The sequence below is a fragment of the Podarcis pityusensis genome (assembly GCF_964106645.2).
Source record: "Podarcis pityusensis genome assembly, chromosome: 12".
Lineage (NCBI taxonomy): Eukaryota > Metazoa > Chordata > Lepidosauria > Squamata > Lacertidae > Podarcis > Podarcis pityusensis.
The window spans coordinates 38013658-38041084 of NC_138037.1; the positions used below are offsets into that span (position 1 = coordinate 38013658).

At 43.2% G+C, this 27427-nt stretch overlaps 1 protein-coding gene across 5 annotated transcripts in view; it reads right to left on the bottom strand.

Moving 5' to 3' along the window:
• CPVL (carboxypeptidase vitellogenic like) overlaps positions 1-7682 on the bottom strand; it is a 65482-nt gene extending 57800 nt beyond the window's left edge. The window contains exon 1 of one of the 5 annotated variants that reach the window (XM_080974939.1): positions 7575-7682. The gene's annotated coding sequence lies outside the window, so the exon portion shown is untranslated. Of the gene's footprint in view, positions 1-355; positions 380-6937; positions 7116-7432; positions 7540-7574 lie in introns of those variants that run through there. The other 4 variants (XM_080974941.1, XM_080974938.1, XM_080974937.1 and 1 more) reach the window with 4 other exon arrangements.
• Positions 7683-27427: the final 19745 nt, after the last annotated feature.

Here is a 27427-nt window from a genome sequence, read left to right on the forward strand (position 1 = left end):
ATTATTTCCATTGTCAAAAGAGTAAATAAGAGCAAATATTCAGCGCATTTTGCAACAATGCTACATAGCTGCTCTAAAGGCAATGCCAACCACTTGTCATCTCAAACCAATCTTACAAAACAGTCATGGCAAAAATAGTAACCACAGCCGTGAAACTTCACAACCACTTCCATTGTTTCCTTCCATTTGCATTCTTCTTCCTTCAAATATTGAATTTACTTACCCATTCCGCTAGTGTGATACAACATTTCCCAGTTTCAATAGAGGAGTTTATGTCTCGTTTTCAACCAGAATTTCTATATCATTTTGCCCGAAGAAAGAAAGAAAGAAACAAACAAACCACTTCACAACTCACCATTGAAAACTGGCTTTAGCAACTTGACAGTAGAAGGTAGCACCACAGATTTCTCTTAACTAATGAGAAGGGAACTATTTCAGTGCATCACAGTCAACATTTCCTGTTTCGTTTTTTGCCTCCCCATGCAAATCTGTCATTTCCTTATTCTCATTCACCCATTTAGCAGAACTTCATGATTCACTTTCTGAAGGCTGGGAGCCTCAATATGCAATCCATTACTTAACCCCAAAACCACCTGTCCCTTCTTGTTCCTTTCCCATATTCTTGACAATACTTTTATCAGGAGACAATCTGATCAAGCTGTATGGCAGCCTTCTTCTTCGGCGATCACTCGTAGCCAAGTAAGATTGTCTTCCATAAACACGGTTTTAACAATGGGTCCATGAGTGACTATGGAGGCCAATTCTGGATCCACACATCCTTCCACAGTGGGGACATTGGTTTCCGGGCAGGAGTTGAGTTTGAGCATCTTCAAAGCCCATGACACCTTTGGTAAAAGCTGTTCTCCAACTGGAGTGCTTGCAGGCCAGTGTTTCTCAGTTGTTGGTGTTTATACTACATTTTTTTTAGATTTGCCTTGAGAGAGTCTTTAAACCTCTTTTGTTGACCACCAGCATTACACTTTCCATTTTTAATTTTGGAATAGAGTAGTTGCTTTGGAAGATGATAATCAGGCATCCACACATGACCAATCCAACGAAGTTGATGTTAAAGAATCATTGCTTCAATACTGGTGATCTTTGCTTCTTCCAGTACCCTGGCATTAGTTCACCTGTCTTCCCAAGTGATAAAAGCCTATATTTGCCATTACACACTCTGGAACTGTACCTATGGTTGGCAGAAGTGGTTCATTTGGGATTTGTTTGACAGCAATATATATTTTTGCCATGTCATCTATCGCCTACACTTTGCGGCACAGTATATTAAAATATGAACTACAAGATGCAGAAGCAGGAACACGAGAATCTGCTAATTTTGGTTTCTCTCCATTTTTCTAATCTTACGTTCAGTTCTCCACATTTCCACATCAGTTTGCAAACTGTTTTTCTTAAAAGTCCTCGTGAAAAGTCACCATAATTTTAGTGTTGATTTCTCCTATATAAGTTCTTGTATGCAGTTTTGTCTCATATACACATTTTAGCAAAGCAATTTTCTCTAACATAATCCATTTCTCTATGTTGATTATAGTAATACACCTCTCCTGGTATATGCATTCTTTAACATGTTATCTGGCTATGTTCCAGTGTGCGTATTGAAAGTTCGTCTTTGCAGTTCGTCTTTAAATGCAAATTAAATCAGACTCCCCACATGGGTACAGGGCATCTTCTACATAACTAGGCTACATGGCTTTTTAAAAACAAAAAACAGAAGTATTTTGTTTTGCTATAACTATTTTGTTTCAAATAGTCAATGATGCTTAAGGCTCTCCCTCTCAAGCACAAATCCAAGGAGCAAAGTGGATGTAATATTCCTCCAAAGATCACACTGAACTAGGATACAAAGGCAGATCTACACATTCTGAGTTTTTAACTCCTTGTCTGTTTCCCAAGATTTAAGCTGGGGGAGTAAAGGGTTAACTCTCTCCTGCAAATATATTGTGCTCTCCACAAAAATCACCCCCCTCCTTATAGGAATCATCTTTTCTTCAAGCCTAACTGCTAGGGGCAGGGGAAAGATAATGAGTGTGAGATTGAGAAAGACAGCGAGTGAATGACTGTGTGTCCGTTTGAATGAATGAAGAAATTAACAAATGTCACATGCCTAGGTGTATATATGAATGCATATGTGTTTTATTGTGAATGATGTAGGAATGCGTATGTGTTTTATAGCGGCCCTTGAAAAGCTAGCCATCAAGGAATGCAGCCTATGGGCTGAAGAAGCTTCCCCATTCCTGCCCAGAAGATCTATTTGCTGTTCCTGGAATCATGAGCTGCCAAACTGAGACTTGGAGGTCAATATTTCAAACAGTAGAAACTGCAGCAGTTTACATATAACTACTCTTTTCCTCTTCACAAGTGGCAGACTGCTTATCATTGCTATGGTACCAACCCTGATCCAGCATCAATAGTTGTACTAATTTTACAGACATGAATAGGACATGCATCAATTCCTTATCCTTGCAACTACTGCCCCATACAAGTCAATGGAGAAGTGAGACTGGCCCTTAAATGCCAAATGGTTCTCAGTTTTGTTTCTAAGGGAAACATAGAAAACAGCATGTTCCTGAATGTGTTCAAGTCACATACTTTCCAAAAACGAGTTCCTGTTTTTTCCTTAAAAGAAAGTGATCTTGAAAGGACAACGAATAACTGTGCCGGGCCAGGAAGCCCTATACAGTGGTACCTCAGGTTAAGTACTTAATTCGTTCTGGAGCTCCATTCTTAACCTGAAACTGTTCTTAACCTGAAGCACCACTTTAGCTAATGGGGCCTCCCGCTGCTGCTGCGCTGCCAGAGCACAATTTCTGTTCTCATCCTGAAGCAAAGTTCTTAACCTGAAGCACTATTTCTGGGTTAGCGGAGCCTGTAACCTGAAGCGTATGTAACCTGAGGTACCACTGTACTATTTTCCCCATTATTATTTTTTTACAGTGCTACATTCACCCATCCTTAACGATACTTAAAAATAAGTAAATGCTCTAGTCACAGAGACAGGGCTGTACTGACAATGAGGTCACCAGAGATTGTCATGGCTATCCTCCAACAGTGACAGCTCTACTACAGCAATGGTTGCAGGAAGACCAGTTGTGTCTGTGCTTCTAAGACCATGCCCTGATTCTGCCTGAAGTAATAGAAAAGCCAGCCAACCTAATTTGAATGGACACATAGGAAGTTGCTTTATATCACGGCAAACCATTGATCCATCTGGCCCAGTACTGTCAACACTGATTGGCTGTGAATCTCCAGGGTTACAGGCAAGGGACATTCCCAAATCTGCCTGCAGATGCCAGGAATGGAACCTGGGAATTTCTGCATGCAGAGGAGATGCTCTGCTCCTGGGATCTGGGAATTTCCTGTAAGCAAAATTAGCACAGGCAATGAGAACTACTGTTTTCAGCTCAGGATACTGGGGTGATCTAGAGCAGAGGAGAGCAAAGGCAGATCAGAATCTCCTGGGGGATTTTAGGGGAAGAGTAGAAAGAGTTTCTTTACTCCAAACTGTTTTTTTAAAAGTAAGGCTTCCTTAAAATAAAATAAGGCTGCTGAGTAAAGATCACTTAGGGAATGGATTTTGGTAGGAATACTTTTCCAGTTCTGAAAACAAATATGTGAGTTTTTCTTGGGGATTTTTCCCAACAGGTGTTTCTGCCAATCCACCAGTGGGAGCTGCCAGATATATACTGTACAAGGTTTTCTATTTCAGTGTAGACTAATCGCACATAAGTCAGCTTGGTGTGGAATGCCTTTCTTTCAGCAGAAAACCTAAATCACTGTAAGTATCTCCCCTAAGAAAGGTAGCCAAATCCAGCCCAAATGCACAGCAAAGTTCTCACCAGTCCTTGAATCACCTCTAATCTGCTACCTATGTAGCCATTCTTCCCCAATGGCCTCTAAATCTGGGCCTTAACCAGGCCTATAATTTTAGAACTTTCCAGCTTGCCATTAAAGCAGACGTTCCATTACCACATGCTAGGTTCACAGCAGTGGGAAGCTTATAGCAAGAATCACATCCCATAACCTGCTATCATGGCATAATAGGCAGGGACCCCTTCATGACCCCAGGAATAATCCTGGCCTGACCCTGTTCGTTATCTGACCCACCATTTTGCACCAGGCTCCAGCTGATGGGCTTAGGAGTTTTAGTAAAATAATATTTTTTTAAAAAAACACCAAGATTCCACAAGTGCAGTATCTGTCCGTCCTTGTTCTAGAAAAGAAATGTTAAAAAGAACTATGTAAGAATATGTTATGGTTATGAGAAATTGGTATAAATAAGATTTAAGTTTTAAGTTTTAGGGTCTTTTATAGTAATATAAGGTTAAAATAGATTAAGGTAATTTAATGACAGAATATTATGAAAAATGGAAAGGATTTGCTGTGATAATTAACAACTAGAATACAAAAAAGGGAGGTGTGAGGAGGTCGATGAAATAAGGTAATGACAGTTAAGGATTTGGGAATCTTGGATCTGTTTTTAAATTTTTGTGGTTTATTTTTGCTTTTTGATTTTGATGTGTTATGTGTTATGTGTTTTGTTTTTTTATTTTGATTTTTATCGATTTGTATTGTTTGATTGCTGTTTGTTTTTCCCTTGTTTTTTCCTTCTTTTTCTCTTTGTTTTTCTGTAATTTTAAAATTCTTAATAAATATCATTTAAAAAAAGAAAAAAGAAATAAGGAAGAAATGTGTCAAGAGTCATGGATAATCTGTTGGGGATGTTGATGATGGACAGGACCAGATCCAAAAATGGGTGGGGTGTACAGCACTGCACAGCTCTATTTTCTTGCTGCGCCACTCATCATTCTATTTGCTTTTTACCCCTTTATCCATCTTTCTTTTCTCCCTCTGGCATCCTCCCAACCTGCAAGTCCTTTTTATTTCTAGGCTCACCATATAGGAGCCACATCATCTGCCCCTCCCCCTTTCTCTCAGATATGCACACACACACACACACACACACACACACACAAACACAATGAAGCAATTGCCTAAGAAGTGAGATAGACAACAGTGGCCTGACAGCAAGGCTTTTTTCCAAAGGAAAAATTAAGACACAAGCTTATAATTTGTGCACAAAATGTGTGCTGCTGCAACAACGCACCTGTGCATTTTCCTGGTGTGTGAATAATATCCTTTCTGGCTTATGAGTCAGATTCCCGGGAACCGGGAATATAAGAGCACTACTGCAAAAGGATTTCCTTGCATATTAAAAACATTGGTGACTCCTCTGCAGAGAGTGATGACGGAGTATTTTTGGCAGTAGAAGAAGAAAGAGGCATGCCTGTTGTGGGCCTGGGATTCTAGGGGAGCCTGGACTTCTTAGTTTGCTTTTCACATCATCAGTCACTTTTCACACCATCTAAAATAATACAAAATTTTGAATACCTTGATTTTTTGTAACTTCTCATTGCGGGTTTGCTCAGCCACAGGGTCCAGAGCTGTGCAAGGCTGGGGCCGCTTGGACCTCACTACCGATTGAGAGCTACAAAACCTATCGTTCTTTAACGTTTCCTGATGCAAGCGGACATATCCAAAGCCTAAGCAAAACATGCAGCCACCGAACTGTCAATTAAGGTTGGATTTAACCCGGCTTTTATAAGTCAGTTGTGCAACAAGGAAGCGCCTTTCGGCCTTTCCTAACTTCTGCAAATGCTGGTTTCCTTTCTAGTGCTATTATTTATCAGGAGCAGAGTAAGAGGAAGTTGGGCGTTCCTCTCCCCTTCCACAAATCATTCTTAATTTATTACATAGCTGTCAACTTACAGATTTGAAAATAAGGGACCAGCAGCCTTGAAAATAAGGGACCAGCAGCCTTGAAAATAAGGGACCGGCAGCCAAAATAAGGGACCTGCAGCCTCACCTGTTCCAGGCACTCCAGTCTTCCTGTCCTCCTGCAATCTGGTCAAACTCATGCTGGTAGCTTCGAGAACACTGTCTAACCAACTTTGTAACCAGAGGTTCAACTGAATAGAATCTGAATCACATGCACCACAAGGCCTATGCAGCCTCAACTTAAGATGGCTCCCCAGCCTGGCTTTGCACTGCAAAGTTTGCAGCAGCAAGTGCAACAAAATGGCGTCCAGCATTCAAAAACCCCCTCAGCTTGCATTAACTAGCCACACACAAGGCATGCAAGCTCCACCACCCCCCCCAGTCGTTCTTAGACTCCTTATTGGGTGAGCAACACAGCCAAGCAACACAGTTGGAGCCTCCCTGGCCCGCAGGGAGGGAGGAAGAGGAGCTGCTTCCTTTGAAATTTAAGGGACATCATTTAAGGGACATTTAAGGGACATCCATCAATAAGGGACAGCAGCGGGACATGGTGCTGGAATAAGGGGCTGTCCCTTCAAATAAGGGACACTTGACAGCTATGATTTATTACGAGTATCACTGAACTCATTTGAACTTACTGTGGGGCAAACCTGCTTTAGCCTGCCCTTTACATTTAAGCCAGGCCTCAAGTGGGGGCCTTCGGCTTTCAAAAGGAACAGGAGCGATCATAAGGAAGAGGAGGGTGTTTCAGCATACTTAAAAATGACTTTTGCCTTTGTCAGCCAGTAACCATCACCATCTTCTGACACTGACACATTCACACACACACGAGATTTGGAAGAAAGCCTTCCCAAGAAACATGCCTTCCTGTTGTGGGCAACCCCTGGCACCCTTCTTTTTGGAAATTAACCATTGCTGTTCCGGCAGGTTTCCGACAACCCTTAACCGCACGGAGGCGACCTTGCGCTTTATTGCTCTGCTTTATCCTAAAAAAAAAATGGGGGTTCAACATGAGGCCCTTCCAAACAGCAGCAGCCCCTGGACTGAGCTAGTCAGCCGCCTAACCAAAAGGAAAAACACCCCCGGCGCTGTCTTATTACGGATTCTACCCTAAATGCGCCGCATCTAGCATACAGCGCTGGCTTACCTGCCCAGAGACATTGTCCCAAATTTCCCGGCCTCACTCACCGGCTGCAGATCATCTGCTGACCCCCACCGGCAACCAGAGCCCTGCAAGAAGGCTGGCAAGCCACAAGCCCGCATGCAGCCAATCGCGATCCCGGGAAGGGAAGGCGGGGGGAGAAGAAGCAGCCTTGCCCGCCCCCTTTGCCTATGGCGCCTGCCCATTGGGAAAGCGAAGGCGCCTTCGGCGGATCCCTTGCATTATTTAGGCTTTGGAATAAACATGGATTCCACCACCCCGGGTTAAAAAGAAACCGGTCTACATAAAGAAGCAAAGCACATTTCCCCTCCCTCCCCCATCACTTTATTTCTGCAATACTAAACTGGGAGGAATTCCCCCACCAGGCGAGCAGAATAGGATCGCGTTGCGCGGGGGCGTCTAGCAATGAAAGGCCAGGTCTCAGGATCTGACGCTGCGCGACATGCTTGCAATTAAAACGTCTGTGCCGAGGACATTTACTGAGAGAGAAGTCCCGCTGCTGGGCTCAGATTTGCTTCTGAGTAAGCGCAGTTAGAATCCTGCCCGGGATAAAGCCCTGTGTTTTCGCCCTGTGTTAAAGCATCAGCAGCCACTGCTGCTGTCAGCTGACAGCCCCACTCACCTCCTCCTTTCTGCTCTTAAAGAAACAGTATGTCAAAACGGCGTAGATTGCGTGTTGCTCAGTTTTGTGGGTTAAGTGCCCCCAAACCATGGGCGTAGCCAGGATTTATTTGGGAGGGGAAGGCATTGTGTGTGGTGAGAGGTGGGGCAGAACCACGTTGTCTGTGATGCAATTGGTCAGTTAAATATTCTTATTTACTTACTTAATTTAGCCCCCTGCAACCCCCGGGCTACGCCCATGCCCCAGACTGAACCAGTTTTTTAAAAGATATTTAATACATTTTTTTCCACAGAACATAAAGGCAAAGTGACTTTTTGTTTTTAAACTGAAGCCGCCTCAAGCTGCGTGGAAAGGCAGAGCAGAAATGTTTTCAATTAAAGTAAGTGAAAGGTCCGTGGAGACTTGTGGTAGGAGAGAGCACGATCCAGTGATGAAACCAAAAGGGTTTTTTTTAAATATTTCCCTATGATTTTTCCAAACTATTTAGAAAACAGGTTATATAAATATATGTGCCTGCTGTATTTTTCTTTTCTTTTCTAAAAAAAATTGCATTTGATTTTAAAGGTGGAAAACATTTTCCATGTTCAACACATGGTAAGTCAGAAGATATATCCAGTGATTTGGCATTGTTTACTAAAGGCTGTAGTGCTGTAGCCTTATTGAGCACAATGAATACCGTATTACTGAGCACAAATATTATTATGCTACTGGAAGGATTTTTTTATTTTCACAAATATTAAGATCATGTTCTGCATGTCATTCCCAACAAAGCAAGAAGATGGTACTGTTCCCACTAAACATAGTAGAGTGTTTAGATAAAATCATAGAATTGTAGAGTTGGAAAGGACCACAAATATCATCTAGTTCAACTCCCTGCAGTGCAGGAATATTTTACCCAACATGGGGCTGAAACCCACAACCCTGAGATTAAGAGTCTCATGCTCTACCGAATGGGTAGCTACTGAGCATCAGCACTGGTAAAGCGAGTGAGAAAAATAAACACTGTCATTATAAAAGCAGGTAAAGCTGACAATTGTGCAGAACAGTAGCTAGGTGATCTTGTGCCCCTGGCAGAACCATCCAGATTGCACCCCCTAGCAGGGCCGGATTTAGGTTTGACGAGGCCCTAAGCTACTGAAGGTAATGGGGCCCTTTATATGTCCAGCTGTCCTTTGTCAACAACAAATTGTCGCTGTTTTTTGTGTTGAATATATGCTATATGGTAATTTATGGACCTAATAGATGTCTAAAGCCATTTGCACATAACAAAATATGTATTTTATCAAAGTAATTGTTGAACTGAAATACAATTAAGAAGAAGTATATTAATAGCAACCAGTCCATGCAGAATGTAGGCACCCTATACAGTGGTACCTCAGGTTACAGACGCTTCAGGTTACAGACTCCGCTGACCCAGAAATAGTACCTCGGGGTTAAGAACTTTGCTTCAGCATGAGAACAGAAATTGCGCACTGGCGACGCGGCGGCAGCGGGGAGGCCCCATTAGCTAAAGTGGTGTTTCAGGTTAAGAACAGACCTCCAGAAGGAATTAAGTTCTTAACCCGAGGTACCACTGTATATAGAAATGAGCAAACTAGTGATATTTTAGGGAGCAGGCTAGCAGGTGGGGCCCATTACTTACATCATAGGAGCCTACACAACACAAAACACTGTTGCTGTATGTAGGTTTTATTTTATTTGTTTTTTATCTTATATTTCGGAAATGTACATCTAGGTTTTTCCCCCTTTAATTTTTACAGAAATCTGGCACTGTCCCCTAGCCATGGACAAATTAGCTCTTCTTTCCGCCTCTCCTCCGAACCCCACCCCCTCCACCCATTCAATTCACCCTCTATTAAAACCTTTTCTTATGAGGCAATAATATTTTTATTTATAGACATATTTATGGACATATTTTAAAGCCGATTTTGCACCCCCTCCTTGCCTGTGCCCCGGTGGGGGCCCATCTCACCACCCCCTAGCTACGGCCCTGCAATTGTGTACCCCTATTAGTTAAGAGTTACAGATAGCTGACTTGCTTGGAAAAGAACCACATGCATTTTCTTTCATACCATTGATTTGTAACTATTCAATAGATCACTTGTCTCTGTCTCAGATCAATAGTAATCGTCCTGGTGTGCTTGCAAGGTGTAGGTCAGCAATTTTTTATTCACCCGAGAATCTTCTCTCCTACCACTTGAGTCAATTCTTTGTTTCCTGTTTTCCAATTACCTTTTCATTGTTTTCCTTCCTTTCTCTTGTTCACTATCATCTTTGGAACACAAAAGGAAAGCTCTGAAAGCAGTTTTGTTTTTTTCTTAGGTGTTAGTCTTCTCAACTAAACTTCTTGCAGCTTAATCCTCCTGTGAAATGCTCAGAAATTTTGTGGAAGCCAGCAGCACATTCACTGTGCTTCCAAGTCATGTACTGAGCATCCTTTCATTGGCTAAATGCAGAAAGTACCTTTGTTTCAACTCAGAGGAGCAAGCGTTTGTCTTGTTGCAGCAGTTATTTAATGACATGAAACTCTAAATCTTAACTCTCAGAAAATCATTATTCAGTGCAGTGCCTACTACTTCTTTTCAATTTTTTCAAAGGCAGTATATCCAGATGTGGTTCAGATTCAGATTATTCACCCTGGATGACATCTTCATTATTCTTTTTGTGGGAGAAAGATAATTCCCCAGCGCTTAGAAGACAAAATCAAGGCTTTTTATTCTGGTAAGATTTCCACTACATTATTCACCAATCATTTGCACACTGACAGATGTACAGTTCCCACGTCTCTTTCCAAACATTACAGCAGCTGGCACACATCTGTATTCTTGAGCCTGATATGCCATTTAGAGGATAGGTAAATTAGCAACAGAGTCTCAGAGGCTCTTCTGCATTAATAGACAAGACGACCCTGTGTCTTCTTTGTGTGCAAAGCTTCAGTTAATAATCCACAGAAACTGCAGCTGACCAAGGAAATTGCTCAGTTAGCGGAATGTCATAAGGGGCATCTTATTTTCAGCAACTGAAGCTTATATTAAAGCTCATCATTCCATATTCTAATGACAGAAATAACTGGGTGAAGCCTCTGCCCCAATGCAATGTCGAAGAGAAACGCAACCAACCTGCTATAAATAAGATGTCCCATGACAACCCACTCCGACAACATCAAAATCCATCCTGGCAGCCCTCTGTGTTCCTGAGCACAAAGTATTTAACACTTTGAATGGATATTTAATAATGTCATTAGTGCTGCATTAGTAAAAGTTCATTTAATTTTCACTAATAGGCATTGCGGAGCATATCAGTTTAGACCAGGGGTAGGCAACCTAAGGCCCGGGCACCGGATCTGGCCCAATCACCTTCTCAATCCGGCCTGCAGACGGTCCAGGAATCAGCGTGTTTTTACATGAGTAGAATGTGTCCTTTTATTTAAAATGCATCTCTGGGTTATTTGTGGGGCACAGGAATTCGTTCATTATTTTTTTTCAAAATATAGTCCGGCCCACCACATGGTCTGAGGGATGGTGGACCGGCCTCCTGCTGAAAAAGGTTGCTGACCCCTGGTTTAGACAGCCTTCACACAGAAGATGTGGCAAAAGCATTCACAGTTTAGAAAAACAAGGAAAATTATATAAGCAAGTTGAAAATGAATATGGCTTCACATTGATGGTGGCACATGGATGCTAGACAAAGAGAAAATGCTTTGATCACTAAGACCTTCTGTCCAGCCTAATTTATGTACCCCTATTCCAAATCAGAAAAACACTGAGTTTTTCTAAGGACCCCTTCACAACCAACACATTATGAAATCCCATTATGAAAGGAGGAAGTTGCAAGTTACAAGCTGCAATTCTAGCATGAGGAAAGCACACATACACGCTGAGTTTATACCGTGCTGGAGAGATATAGAAAGCATGTAAATAGTTTGTATATATTTGCAACCAGTCAAGCAATAAAGAGACTCTTGACTGAGGACTTTGACTGTGGCTACTGCTGTTCTTGTTGTCTGCCGCCAGGGAAATACTCTACTATAAACAGTAAGACGAGGTTTTACTGAGGTGCCACCACACAAGCCAAGAGCGCAGCCAAAGTGTGTGGGCGGTAACCTCCAATAAAGAGGCTCTAATAATTAAAAAAGGACAAATTACCATGATGATTATAGGCCAAAGTCAAGGCCTTAGATGAGTTGGCTGAATCACATTCCATCATTATAATGAGAAATCAGAGGAGGAGTACATGAGCTCATAACCTTTTTATTTTATTTTATTTACAGGTAGCTGCTTATTTACAGCCATTCTGGTGTGCCTTTCATTCCTTTTAGTGCATAATTAAATATGAAATTTCATTGGGGGCACAAGCTCCTCTGAACTTGTGAAGAGGAGGCAAGCAGGTTGGTGCCTCTTTTCCATCCTCCATAAGCATTCAGCAGAATGTTGGAAAGATCATATGCACATAAAATGTGTGCATGCAGGTGTGTCCTTGCCTGTTCAAGGTGCTGCACTTACACAGACAGCATACCCTCCAACATTTTTCCAATTGAAGTACAAGTAATGATGTCCTATTCATAATAAAGGTTTTGCTATTTCTACCCTGCCCATCCGACTGGGTTGCCTCCAGTCACTCTGGGCGGCTTCCAACATGTATAAAAACACAATAAAACATTTAATATTTTTTTTTAAAAAAACTTCCCTATACAGGGCTGCCTTCAGATGGGTTGAGGATCGGATAACTCCATACTCTCCAACATTTCTCCAATTAAAATAGGGACATTATACCATACCTTCCAACATTTCTCCAATGAAAATAGGGAGGTCCTAAGGAAAAGCGTCCGTATAGTTAAAGCTATGGTTTTCCCAGTAGTGATGTATGGAAGTGAAAGCTGGACCATGGATGTCAGGGAACTGCCATCGGAGCCAGGGGGAGAGGGAGGGCTCCAGAGGGATTCCGGAGAGCGTCCCGGGAGGGAGAGAAGCAGCACATCTTCTGGGGAAGGAAATCAGCGTAGCACCAGTGGAGAAAGGGGGCAGATGGGGGAATCGGCGAGGTGGCTCCATGACTCCTCGCCGGGGATCAGCGGGGAGAGCACGGGTCCTCCGCTGCCCACACCCTCCCTGTGCAGAAGGCTTCCGCGCAGGGAGAGTAGGCGGAGACTAGGCGTCAAAGAACTTCTTTGCTGGAAGAAGTTCAAGAAACGCCCACTGACGGATTCTGCCAGCGATTGAGACAGCCATGGGCGAGTGGCTGTCTGGACAGAAAAGGTTCACTCAGGCAACCCAGCCAGGTGTGGCGCCGATTTACGCACGAGCAACCCCTAGAACCATTACAATAAAGAAGGCTGATCGCCGAAGAATTGATGCTTTTGAATTATGGTGCTGGAGGAGATTCTTGAGTCCCATGGACTGCAAGAAGATCAAACCTATCCATTCTGAAGGAAATCAGCCCTGAGTGCTCACTGGAAGGACAGATCGTGAAGCTGAGGCTCCAATACTTTGGCCACCTCATGAGAAGAGAAGACTCCCTGGAAAAGACCCTGATGTTGGGAAAGATGACAAGGAGAAGGGGGCGACAGAGGACGAGATGGTTGGACAGTATTCTCGAAGCTTACCAGCATGAGTTTGACCAAACTGCGGGAGGCAGTGGAAGACAGGAGTGCCTGGCAAGCTCTGGTCCATGGGGTCACAAAGAGTCGGACACGACTAAACGACTAAACAACAACAAAGGAAAAGCAGGACATTCTGGGATCAAATCAGAAACTGGGATGGGTTCTGTAAATCAGGGACTGTCTCTGGGAAATAGGGGCACTTGAAGGGTCTGAGACAACCTATCCACATTCATTCATATCCTGCTGGATTGTTCCAAATTGGTGCAAATTTGCTGGATTACTGCAAGCTACTACTGCTATCATTAAATTCTTGTAAGCTATTGGTGCTGTGGTTAAAAGCCTCAGCGCCTAGGACTTGCCAATCGAAAGGTCGGCGGTTCGAATCCCCGCGGCAGGGTGCGCTCCCGTCGCTCGGTCCCAGCGCCTGCCAACCTAGCAGTTCGAAAGCACGTCAAAGTGCAAGTAGATAAATAGGGACCGCTTACCAGCGGGAAGGTAAACGGCGTTCCGTGTGCTGCGCTGGCTCGCCAGATGCAGCTTGTCACGCTGGCCACGTGACCCGGAAGTGTCTGCGGAAAGCACTGGCTCCCAGGCTATAGAGTGAGATGAGCGCACAACCCTAGAGTCTGTCAAGACTGGCCCGTACGGGCAGGGGTACCTTTACCTTTTTATTAAAATGAAAGTTCAAAATGTAAGCAAACAACTTAATGCAACTTAATCTGTTATGAACAAATTCTGAATCTCATCTGCAGAAGTCCAAGACTACATGGTTAGTAGTCTGTCTCTGTGCTGTTATAGTAAGAGAACCATGGACTGTGTTGCCTTTCACATTTAATTAAGGCCTGTCAAGAGAGAGAGAGCGCCATTAACACTGCCAGTGCCTGCTGGCAATATCTAGATTGCTACCCAACTGCAACTATGTATTATCATTGTGTTTGACTATTTTGCATTCATAAATTAGTCACGATAACAATATATTTTCATGCCACCTACAGCCTTGTGCCCAAGGCGATGTTTTTGAAAACAATAGGCCTTAAATCCAAGTAATAAGTTTATTAGGATCAAGATATTATGGTGTGAACATATGCCAAATGACATGCATCTGTGTAAAAGGGTCCCTGTACCTTTCACAGTTACGCAGGCCAGGAGACAGAATTTAATCAAGTATGGTTTCCTATAATGGTACAGTGATAGAAGAAGCAACGTTCGATGCAATTTCCCCCTGTATTCCATTCTTGGGGAAAGTCATTTAATATAGCAAGCATCTATAAATGTGACTTCGCCATAGAGTCACTGCCAACCGCAGCTCCCTGACAAGTATATCTATATTATGCATATGCTTACAAAAAAACCTCTTTGTCATATTTACACTTTACATTTATAAAATATACTGTGCAGCTAAAACAGTTCACTGGCACTAACAAAAAATATGAAGGCACTTCCAGGCCTAGCAATCTTGAATTCAGCGCCTGCATTGTGTGTATTATATATAAACAATCAGAGAAATTGTGCTTTTAACTTGATTTTTGGGGTTGTTTTTTATTTTAAAAAAGTTAAGATCACAAATTAAAAGAAAAACATTTTTTTCCCTCTCAACACAACTCCTCTGCCAACATGGTGAAGTCTAGTTTTCAATAGGTTTCTTCCGGACAAGAAAAATATCAATTCTCACCACTTATTTCATATACAGTCGTACCTTGGAAGTCGAACGGAATCCATTCCGGAAATCCGTTCAACTTCCAAAATGTTCGAAAACCAAATTGCAGCTTCTGATTGGATGCAGGAAGCTCCTGCAGCCAATCAGAAGCCGCGGAAGCCCCGTTGGACGTTCGGGTTCCAAAAGAATGTTCACAAACCAGAACAATCACTTCTGGGTTTGCAGCATTCAGGAGCCAAAAATCATTTTAGTTCCAGGGCGTTCGGGATCCAAGGTACGACTATAAAACATTCACTGTGCAAAACCAATACGGCAACAATAATACCTGATGGCTTTATGAAAAGTGCATACCCTCCAACACTCCTCGGATGAAAATAGGAACATTTCTCACTCTCTTCCCCCCAAGTAACCCTCCCCGACCCACCATTTTTTGTCATCCCCCCCCCCCCCCAGCATTTCCTATTCTATGAGAGCCAGTGTGATGTAGTGGTTAAGAGTGATAGACTCGTAATCTGGGGAACCGGGTTCGTGCCTCCGCTCCTCCACATGCAGCTGCTGGGTGACTTTGGGCCAGTCACACTTCTTTGAAGTCTCTCAGCCTCACTCACCTCACAGAGTGTTTGTTGTGGGGGAGGAAGGGAAAGGAGAATGTTAGCTGCTTTGAGACTCCTTCGGGTAGTGATAAAGCGGGATATCAAATCCAAACTCTTCTTCTATCTGAATAAGTGCGGCCATCACTATACCAATAGGACACATAACACTCTAACTTTGCTAACCTAAAGCAGGCAGAAGCTCCATCCCTTTGATCTGTTGTTGTGCCAATGACTCATTACCCCTGACTAACACCTCAAAGGGGATTAGTCTGACTTAATTATCTTTTAACACAGGTTGATTTCCTGGGACTAAGAAATGTCCTAGGAAGTTTGACAAGCTACACATGCTAATTCCAGAGAGTTAACAGCGCAGAGAGTTAACAACACACATGGGTCTTGCATCCAGTTTAACATGCAAGAATCTGGCATCCAGCTTAACACAAAGGGCTTAATTAAATCCTACCACTCACTGGACTTAAAATTCTAACACAGGCATAGGCAAACTCGGCCCTCCAGATGTTTTGGGACTACAACTCCCATCATCCCTGACCACTGGTCCTGTTAGCTAGGGATGATGGGAGTTGTAGTCCCAAAACATCTGGGGGGCCGAGTTTGCCTATGCCTGTTCTAATACATACCGAGTGCAGAAGCTAATGGGCTGGCCACAGTTTTAACACAAACACACCAAACTCATAGGAATCTGACCCCCCCCCAAACACATAACAATATGTTAGGTGGCAAATTGTTCTCAGTCTGAAACATTTAAAAGGAGGGCAAAGGAAAGAAAACCTAAACATTTCAAACATAAGTGGACATGAATAATTACTTATTTACCAACCATCTGGAAGATTTTCTCTCGCCCTCTCTGTCTCTCTCTCTCTTGACAAAAATGTTCCTCACATAACTTTACATTTCCTTTGCTTTCACTCAGAAACAATTGCCTGTCAGACATCTTATGATTGAGTCAAAGGGAGGCTTCATCCTCATATTTTACATGAATGAGATGGAGTCGTAAAATGTAAGAGCTCCTCTTAAAGATTATGGAAACAATGTTTGAAATGTGTGATGTGAACATAAAAGGAGATGCATTACAATGAGAAACTCCCATACAAATATAGCCTCAAGGCAGTAGTCTTTTCAATACGTTTTCACGTACTGTGACGCTAAAAGGACCCTTGAGCCTCACAGTCTGCTTGTGTTATGTACAAATGAGGATTAGAAAGTAGCTATGCTTCTCAATCAATGACCAGTGCAGATTTTACAATCACAACAACAGCTTTATCAGCTGTGTAGCCCTCTTTTGAATGTCCAGTTGAGAAGCAAGCTGGCTCCCTTATCCATCTTAACAAAGCACCAGACAACTGACTCAAAAGTAAGTTTAAAACATGATTTACTTACTCATAGGTTTGTACTGGTTCTCAGCTACAGCAGCAGGTAAAATACTTAAATTTACAGTAGAAACAACTTCGGCCATTTGTCTATTGTAGTACATAACATCTATAGTTGGAGCAAGCAAACATTTGTTCTTTTATATGGCTGGTGAGAGAGAGAGAGAGAGAGAGAAGCAGGAAATTACTGTACTACATGATCCTTTCCCCTCAAGAAAGCAGGGGAAATGACATCACACAGAACCCTCTCTACCAATTATATTTCTGTGGTCCAAGGTTCTGCCTATCAGCAATACGTACAGCTCTGTGCTCTTAGACGCCTTTCATGCTAACTAACAAGAATATGTACAGTGGTTAAGTACTTAATTTGTTCCGGGGGTCCGTTCTTAACCTGAAACTGTTCTTAACCTGAAGCACCACTTTAGCTAATGGGGCCTCCTGCTACTGCCGCGCTGCCGGAGCACAATTTCTGTTCTCATCCTGAAGAAAAGTTCTTAACCTGAAGCAATATTTCTGGGTTAGCGGAGTCTGTAAGCTGAAGCGTATGTAACCCGAGGTACCACTGTATTGGGTTTGACTGCTGAATCTCCCACATTAAGTCGCAATGACTAATACGTCTTCACCCTGTGAACTAATCCCTCTGCATTAACTCCCAACCAGGCAGAGCTACATGACTGCAGGCTAGTTAGGCCTTTGAAGGATTGTGTACACAGGACTCACACAGGAGTTCCCCCTTTTGTGTATTTACTGTTGCCCATCCCTTCTCCAAGTTGTGATAAATTCCAGGGGTACAGCACTTACCTGTGTTTGGCTTTCTTTCGAAGGAGGCCACTGAAGATTTATGGTGGACTGGCTATCAGGGACTGGCTAGATACTGAGTGGGCAGTGGGAGAAGGGGGTTGGAGACTTGACTTGGAATAAGGGATCTGTGAACTGGGGAAACCTGTAACAGCCAGGAGGGCAGGGGCAGAGGCAGGAGAAGCTGAAGGATTGGAGAATAAATAACTGTTGCAGGGAGAAGGATAGGTCTGGCTGATGTGGATTCAAGGGCTGGCTTCCACACCTCCACCTCCTATCTCTTCTGCTCCACTTCTCCCAGAACCAGGAGAGGATTGAAGTGGGAGGAGCAGAGACAGGTTACACGCAGGCATAGTCTTTGCCTGCTTGTGTGCAGTTTGGATAGGGGAGATACACAAGCCAAGATCGGGGTTAGGGCCTCTCTGTTGCAGCAAATGCCTCATCAGATGCACACCTAGGAGCAGCCGAGAGACACAGGACTGATGGACATACCTTTCTCTAACTGGTAAGTGTACTTTTGACAATAAAGAGTTATTTCCTCACTCCGGGCATTCCATGCCCGACAGCTCCTTGACCATGTTGTAAAATCTGCAATGATCTGCAAATACAGTGGTACCTCAGGTTAAGTACTTAATTCGTTCCAGAGGTCCGTTCTTAACCTGAAACTGTTCTTAACTTGAAGCACCACTTTAGCTAATGGGGCCTCCTGCTGCTGCTGCTGCGCCGCCGGAGCACGATTTCTGTTCTCACCCTGAAGCAAAGTTCTTAACCTGAAGCACTATTTCTGGGTTAGCGGAGTCTGTAACCTGAAGCGTATGTAACCTGAAGCGTATGTAACCCGAGGTACCACTGTATACAGGTTGTACATGGGTGGAGGAATGGCTCCAACAAACAACTCCACCACATCAGCTCTAGAGAGAGCAACCTCCAGAAATACACTTTCCAGAGCTTGCTTCCCTACTTGCTTCTTTCTGTGTGTCTCATTCAAGAACTGAACCTTGCCTCCTGAAATGCTTTTGTGGGTTAACATTCACACCTACCTCTCCTCTGGTTGGACATAGGAAATAGGTGTCCTAGCCTTCTTGATCCATTTCACAGTCAGAAGCTGCAGAAATTTGTCATTGACTATCACCATCATCATCATCATCAACATTATTATTAATTCTATATTTACATAAAACTACCCAATAAAAGGACACGGGTGGCGCTGTGGGTTAAACCACAGATCCTAGAACTTGCCGATCAGAAGGTCGGCGGTTTGAATCCCCTCGACGGGGTGAGCTCCCGTTGCTCGGTCCCAGCTCCTGCCAACCTAGCAGTTCAAAAGCACATCAAAGTGCAAGTAGATAAATAGGTACCACTCTGGCGGGAAGGTAAACGGCGTTTCCATGCGCTGCTCTGGTTTGCCAGAAGCGGCTTAGTCATGCTGGCCACATGACCCGGAAGCTGTACGCCGGCTCCCTCGGCCAATAAAGCAAGATGAGCGCCGCAACCCCAGAGTCGGCCACAACTGGACGTAATGATCAGGGGTCCCTTTACCTTTATCTTACCCAATAACATGGTTATAACATAATAAAAGCAGATGACCAGCTTATATAGAGCATATGAAGTCTGGTTCAGAATCTTAAAAACATAGATGTTAAGCCTCAGAGAATTTTTAAAGAAGTCGTCACTTGATGTTGTAATTGCCATAAAGAAGGCAACTCTAGAGAGACCATTCCACAACTAGGGTGCTACCACTAAGAAGGAATACTGGCAGTCCTTCTGGCCCCACACTTTCTTGTCCCAAATTCCCAGCATAAATAATATTCTCTGCTTTAGTTTTGGATTCCTGCTTGCGTGCTTTCGTCTGGCATTCTTTACCACATTGCCTTCTTGTTTATAGGAGCTCAGCTTTTCCTTGATTTTGTAATCACTTGGAGGACAACGATCTTGATACGGAACAACATAATCTTTTGAGCTGGGGTTGAGATTGTTTTTAGTCTTTACATAAAAATTGCATTCCTCCTTTGTTGTTTTACCTTCCTCTTGAAATACACTTCTTAATCATATTGCTTTCTTTGTTATGCACAGCCTGTGGAATGTTTTATGCTCTTAATTTACCCAGAGTTAGTAGAGTCAGTATGCGACTGACGTCATGGATCAGCCATCATAGATATTTATCTTACCACATGAACAAAAATCATCAAGGGGAGTCAGGTTAAGATTTGTGACATGCTTATTATGAGTTAATTGCAACCTGAAGTGGGCAGCTAAACCAGCATTGGCTGCTGCTAATTACAATAGCAATACAAGAGGAGAAAAACTAGTTTAGGAAGTGTGGGGGGGGGGGAATGGAAGTGTATGAGGCTAAACAGGCATAGTATAGTCATGTTACCTTAGTGCCACAACACTTTCCTGCTTCCTTTCTCCGTTTTTTCTTACAGCCTATGGTCAGTGGTTATGGATCTCTTAACTCTTACAGCTCTTGTTCTCTCTGTCCTCTTTATGGATGTTTCCCATATTTCCAACATGTTGCCTTGAATTGACACTTCACAGCCTTTATCTAGCTGTATACACTTCATATCTTATGTATACATTTGTTTTCCTGGATATTTATTAGTGTGGAATTCTCAGTGCTGCTGAGCACATAGGCATAAGAGACAGACAGACAGACATTTTAGCCCTCCATCATCTACTGTCTCAAAATTGATTGACAAGAAGGTGCATGGGTGAACTGGCTTGCACAGCACAGCTAGTCATGGGCTGGATTTGACCGATTTTTAAACTGAATTTAAAAATAGAGCTGAAATAAATGAGTTAATTAACACCAACAGAAGTAAATATCAGATTGAGGAACATATTTATTTTCCAGTCTGTCAGTAAACTCATAGCTTGCAAAAGATAAAGTGTTAAATATAGAAGGGATACATCCATCGGTGATGTGGGGAAGGACATTCAGTCTCAGGGCACCCAGAACAGAGTATCAGCAAATTGATCCAAAACCTTTGTGCTTCTATAGTCAGGCTGCAATGCTGGCATAATGTCAATGCAGTTTTGGCACCATGTCTGCTGTGTGGCATAGATACTGATGCACACCCTCATATACACTCCCCTAGTAATGCTTTGGAAATTCAGGTAGGAAATGCAGCAAGGCCAGGAAATTGCTATAGACAATTTTGGAGACATTAGATGCAAGGAGTAGATATGCAGTGCTGATGAAAAGGTTCTCTGAGTTTCACAAAATGCACATCTCATGCTTTCCCCTGATTCTCCCAATATTTCTTCTCGGTGGGCCTTTCTGCACATTGTTTTCTGTGTGAAATATATGTACATTTCTTTCTCTCTGTGCCCTCTACTAGTCTTGCCTCAAGGCTGTGATTCCGTTGTTAAGGACATCACATTTCCCCTGCACTCAAATCACAGCAATTTGAACCTTAGGAAAAATGCAGTGCTTACACCCAATATATAGCAAATTAATTATGACTGCGGAATGTAAATAGGAACTTATTTGGACATTATATTTATTAATTTTATTATTTATTTGCTCATTTCATTTGTCCCACCCTTCATCACATATGATCTCAGGGCAGCTAACAATAGAAAATCCCAATACCATTGAAACAGCAAAAATTAAAACCATATATCACAGTTAAAGGCTCCAGTACAATCTCAGCGATACAACAAGCCTGCACTAATAATTTCACAGCTGGATACAAAAGCTCAGAGCCCTGCAAAGGTCTGGGCAAAGAGGAACATCTTCAAGCTGCATAGAAAGATATAGTGATTGCACTCACCTCTGAGGATAAGGAGATTTATAAACCAGGTCTGTAACTGGTCTATAGTCAAGCTAGAGGAATGAGGGAATGACTTGAAGCAACTTCATTCTTCAGAGCCTTTAATGCGAAACTTTTGCAGCAACTTGAATGCCTCTGGAATTGGATCAGGTGAGTTTAGGGGAACTTATTAATACTAAGGGAATATAACTAAATTACAAACTCTATCATTAGAATTCTGCCTGGGTCAGAGGAATGTGCCACAGCGTAGGCACCGGCAGATATTCCTGTCGACCTCCCCGCGTCTCCACTCTGCTGATAAGCAGGCGAGGTCCGGCGATTCTTCTCAGATGTATGAGAGGAACACACCGTTCTTCCTCTCTCCCCTTTGGTGTCCCCAGGGAGGGGAAAGAAGCAGACAGAAAACTATTTACATCATTTATTTCTGCCTCTTACATCAGTACAGAGAATCATGTCTGCACTCAACAACAGCAAGAAGAAACTCCTCCCAAGTACATCCAGTACGGGTCATATGACACACACACACTGAGCTAACATCCGGTGCTCAGTACAGAATGGACTGCCCCTTTGTTCCCATGGCAACAGTCACAAACATCCTGTCTGGCTTTCCAGCCACAAGCAGCTGGCTGAGCTGCTAGAGCCTTTGCTTGCTGCAGCATTGGTGCTTTATGGTAACATACTCCCCCTAAAGTATCAATGTGTGCTGCGAGCAAAGCGTCATCCAGAGAAGAAAACAAACAGTTGTTATATTTATAACATTCCCCTGTTGTTTCAGTTCCACCCTTGGAACTACCCGCCACTGGTTTAACCAATGTACCTCTCTGGTTGTGTGACTTCGCATTACCTTGGTTAACAACTCTCTGTTGTGCCTTTGTCTCTGACTCAGACACAGCTTCAATCTGTCCTTGGTCGTTTACAATAGCAACATATGCAAGGTTAGCAAACTCCTTTGAATACCTCTTGGGTGGTACACCCTTCGTTGCTCTCTCAGACCTACGTATGAGGTTCTGATCCTCTGTGCTCACTGGTTCAACCTTTGGACTCTGTTGAGAACCAGTAGCAATCAGTGGTTCTTCCTTCACCTGTGAAGGTCTATCCATTGTGTGAGATTTCCTCTCAATGACTGTTACAACTGAACTCTCTGAGCTCTCACTGTCATCATCAGTACTACTGAACTCAATAAGATCAAACTCATCATCATCATCATCAGAATCGTCACCTGTGGGAAATGTTTGTACTACAACCCGCTCTTGCTCTGGAGCACTCTCTAGGAACTTTGTGAGAATCACCTGACCAGATTCAGACAAAATTACTCTGTAGAGACCCTTTTCATAACCCACAAAAATGCCTCTGGCATTCTTTACTCCACCTGGAGCTTCTGTTCTCACATGAGACCCGAAAACCTTAAAATAGGCAACAGAAGGTTTTCTGTGGAACAGCTTCTCAAAAGGAGAACATCCCAACTCTGTTGAGACCTTTCTCAACCACACATGAAGATAGGACGCTAGCGATTCGGCCCAATATTCATGTGGCAAATGTGAACTCAGCAATTGCGCATTCATCCCCTTTTGCAATTCTTTGTTCACCCTCACACAGACCCCCCTGTTCCACGCTTCTTGCGAAACTGCAACTTTGTGGTCTATCCCTTTTCCATCCAGGAACTTCTGAAACTTCTGTAACAGAAAAACTTGCTTCTCATCTGTGAAAAGACAATCAATGTTAGCATCATGCATACTTTTAACCTTGTCACAAAACTCCTGAAACTTTTCTAAAGTTTCTTGTGGTTTCTCCATCATATAAACCCAAGAATAATTAGTGAAACAATCCACACACAAAAGGTAATACTTTGCACTGCCTCTAGATGGTTCTAGAGGACCAATCACATCAGCATACACCCGCTGAAATGCTCTGTCGACCTTCTTGGTCTTAGTCACCTTCCTGGTGCTCACACTGGTCACACCTGCAAGAGAGATTTCGTTAGAAACAGAGGAATTACATTTCATGTAATCACTTTGATCAAAAGTCAACAAATACAGTCCATCTTTCTCTTTGGCAGTAAGAAACAGTTCTCCATCTTTGTAGATCTTGCAGCTTTTAGCATCATAGGACAGTTTCAGTCCTTTCTTTGCAATCTGCGACACGCTCAGCAGATTAAATCTCAGTTCTGGAACCAGGTAAACATCACTTATAGTCAAGTTCAGACTCTCAAGATACACAGTCCCAATTCCAGTCGCTTCCAACTCCTGACCGTTGGCCTGTTTCACAGTGAAGCTTTGCTTCTTCAACGTCGAAAACAGTCCTCTGTGCGGGCACAAATGTTTTGTACAGCCCGTGTCGATTATGAATGCGTTCCCAACATCTGGCGTGGTTCCTTTCGCCATCATAGCCTTTGCAGGTTTCACCTGGCACTTGGTACGGCTTTTGCCTGACGCCTCAGGCTTCGTAGAGCTGCTCTTTGCTCCTCTTGACTGGCGCGGCTTCTTACAGTTTCGCTGTAGATGCCCAGTCTGTCCACAATTGTAGCATCGGACAGCACTCAATGCTACACCATGCTTCCCAGTAGCATCAGCAGTGGGGGAATTAGAACTCTGTTCTTCCCTCCCCCTGTCTTTTTCTTCCAGTGCAGCAAGTCTGTCGTGTTCATTCAGGACCACAGCACAAACTCTCTCCGCGGTCAGCTGCGCGGCCGGTAGGGAACCAAGCTGACTGGCAACAACCTTGTAGGTGCGGCTAAGGCTGTTTATCATTATGAAGCAAAACACTTCCTCCTGAAGACGGAAATTGCGTTCCACCATCTGTTGACGCAGAAACTTCATTTCTGTCAGGTGCGCTTGAACATCTCCATCAGGCGCAAGTCTCAGATTGGTCAATTTCTCAAAATACAGCAACGCTGAAGAACCAGCATCTCTCTGATGCGTTGTACGCAGCGTGTCCCAAACCTCTTTCGCATTTTCTAAATGCTGAACATGCACCAACTGATCATCGGAGACACACAGAATTATAGCAGTCCTGGCCCTTACATTCTGTGACTCCCAACCTCTGGTTGGTGCTGCAGGGATGGGGTTTTCAATTACATCAAAAAGCCTCTGATTCTGCAGCAGGGCCTTCATCTTTACAGACCAAGATGAATAATTGTCATTGGTTAAGGGAGGTGGGCAAGGCAAACCTCCCCCTTTCTTGGCATCCATCTTGAAGCCAAGCCTCCAGCTCACAATGTCAAACAAACTGTAAAATCCAACAGTTGTTTTTTCCTTTCTCACGCAGCAAACTGCAAATTGTTTACGCTCTTTGCACCTGGCAGCTAAACTCAGGCTGCTATTGAAAAGTCCCTTCCAAGAGCTCGTAAACCTTGTAGCCGAAACATTCTCTGGTTTTGTTTCGCTTTCCCAGGCTTACACTCAGAGTCCAGCCCCTTTGCCAGTAACTTTCCAGGACCGTTACCTAGCAACAATGCATTTCAATAAGACATCTTATCTACCACAAAAATTTGTGGAATGCAGGCTTCAGCCTTCAAGCTGCAGGCCTCTTCTCCCGGAGCTCTTGTTTTCTTTGAAACGCAGCTCCGTGAACCAGGGAATTAATCTTCCTGCGTTCACACTTTTAGCCCGAAATGCAGCATACCTTGAACCTTGTTGCTCTGGAAAACACCTCTTCTTTCCATCAGCTGTCTGTGGAGCCTCTGGCTTCTTTCAGACGCTTCTCTTCCTCCTTGGAGCAGAGGAGGACAATCCACCAGCCTCTCATGCAGATGTCCGATGAATCGCAACCATCCTCTGCTACCACTGTTGGAATTCTGCCTGGGTCAGAGGAATGTGCCACAGCGTAGGCACCGGCAGATATTCCTGTCGACCTCCCCGCGTCTCCACTCTGCTGATAAGCAGGCGAGGTCCGGCGATTCTTCTCAGATGTATGAGAGGAACACACCGTTCTTCCTCTCTCCCCTTTGGTGTCCCCAGGGAGGGGAAAGAAGCAGACAGAAAACTATTTACATCATTTATTTCTGCCTCTTACATCAGTACAGAGAATCATGTCTGCACTCAACAACAGCAAGAAGAAACTCCTCCCAAGTACATCCAGTACGGGTCATATGACACACACACACTGAGCTAACATCCGGTGCTCAGTACAGAATGGACTGCCCCTTTGTTCCCATGGCAACAGTCACAAACATCCTGTCTGGCTTTCCAGCCACAAGCAGCTGGCTGAGCTGCTAGAGCCTTTGCTTGCTGCAGCATTGGTGCTTTATGGTAACAGGTACCACCGTAGAGAAGGCGCTTATATATGATGTCATAAGTGAACAGCATGAATTTCCCTTCTTCATGTGCCTGCATTATTTTCTAAACTTGAGGTGGTATGCTCTTGCTGCTGTATACCTTCAGCTTCAGAGGACTCAACCAGAGATATATGAAGAAAAATAGATTTCTCTCTCCTGTTGTGTGAATTGTTAATTTGGAAGCAGGTAATCTACCTGTTCTGCCCAGCCTCCCTCATTTAACTAAGTCAAAGGGATCTGCACCAGCATGGCTATTGTCCACATGGGATATTATGCTATTGACATTTGAAGGGACTTTTAAAACATTGCGGCATGTATTATTGACTGATTGTCTGGAAAAGCCCCATGGGCATTTTCAAAATGTTGGTAGCAAAGATGTCACTTTAGAGATTACCCTTGGTAACTTGTGCAGTAAAGTGTTAACAGAGAAGACTGTTTATTATATTGCACAACAAACTAATTTTGCATTTTTATTCATACTGAGATTACCTGTCGTTTCTTTTAGCAGTCTGCTGTGACTTTCTTTGACCTATCGATTTCATGGTGTTGAATGTTTCCCACTTAATATGGATGCTATTAGTGTTGTGTGTGCAGGTTTTTCTTTTGAAATCTGTTGTTTAGTCGTTTAGTCGTGTCCGACTCTTCGTGACCTCATGGACCAGAGCACGCCAGGCACGCCTGTCTTTGAAATCTATTTCCCTAAAAATAAAAAAACAGAACATTTGAGAAGCATTCAGGTTGTGAAAGCTTTTTGAAATACAGTCATACCTTGGAAGTTGAACGGAATCCGTTCTGGAAGTCTGTTCAAGTTCCAAAACGTTTGGAAACCAAAACACGGCTTCTGATTGGCTGCAGGAAGCTCTTGCAGCCAATCAGAAGTTGCGGAAGCCCCGTCGGATGTTTGGCTTCCAAAAATAATTTGCAAACTGGACAAGGCACTTTCAGGTTTACAGCATTCAGGAGCCAAAACGTTTGAGAACTAAGCTGTTTGAAAGCCAAGGTACGACTGTAAAACCATTTTGACCATGCATCTCAGTAGGGACTGTGCCTATCTAACTTCATATAGATGGGCCCACAAACAACACTGAAAGCAAAACTCTGCATTGACATGAATCACGCTTCTGGTCCATAAAGCAATTGACTTGGGCTGTACAGGGGAACCTGGGCCTAAGTTATTCAGGGTCGTGGTAGCAGACATGACTAATAACTTACTGTATTGCATGAGCTATACTGAGCTGCCACCAGAGGGGTTCCTGAACTGTTCTATAACTGTTTCCTATACAGACAGTGTTTCATTCAATTAGAAATAAAGCAATGCTGTATTGTACATATTGGGGAAGGGCTAGTAATTAGCAAAGCAAGCACATATATTTCATTGTCAGGTCTCATCCTTATTTTTTTGCTTTTGTTTTATTATATATTTTGTGTTTTCATTTTGTGTGTTTACGTTGTGAACCGCCCCGTGATCTTTGGATGAAGAGCGGTATGCATAATTAATAAATAATAATAAAAAGGTGCATGGTGGCAGTTTCAAAAGATACAATGGAAGGCAGGGAAAGAACACTCTGTGTTCAAATGGCAGTCACAGCTTAATGCCTGTTGCGGAGGAAACTTCTGCAGTCTACAAACTGAAAAACTAAAAGGAGCTGCTTCTGGAAAAGATTTTGAGGTCCAACTTCAGCCACCACTGACTCAAATTGAGCGCTGAAACTAACTGTTCTGTCACCACTGTATTGGATGTCAGTATTGCCAAGAACATCATTATATGT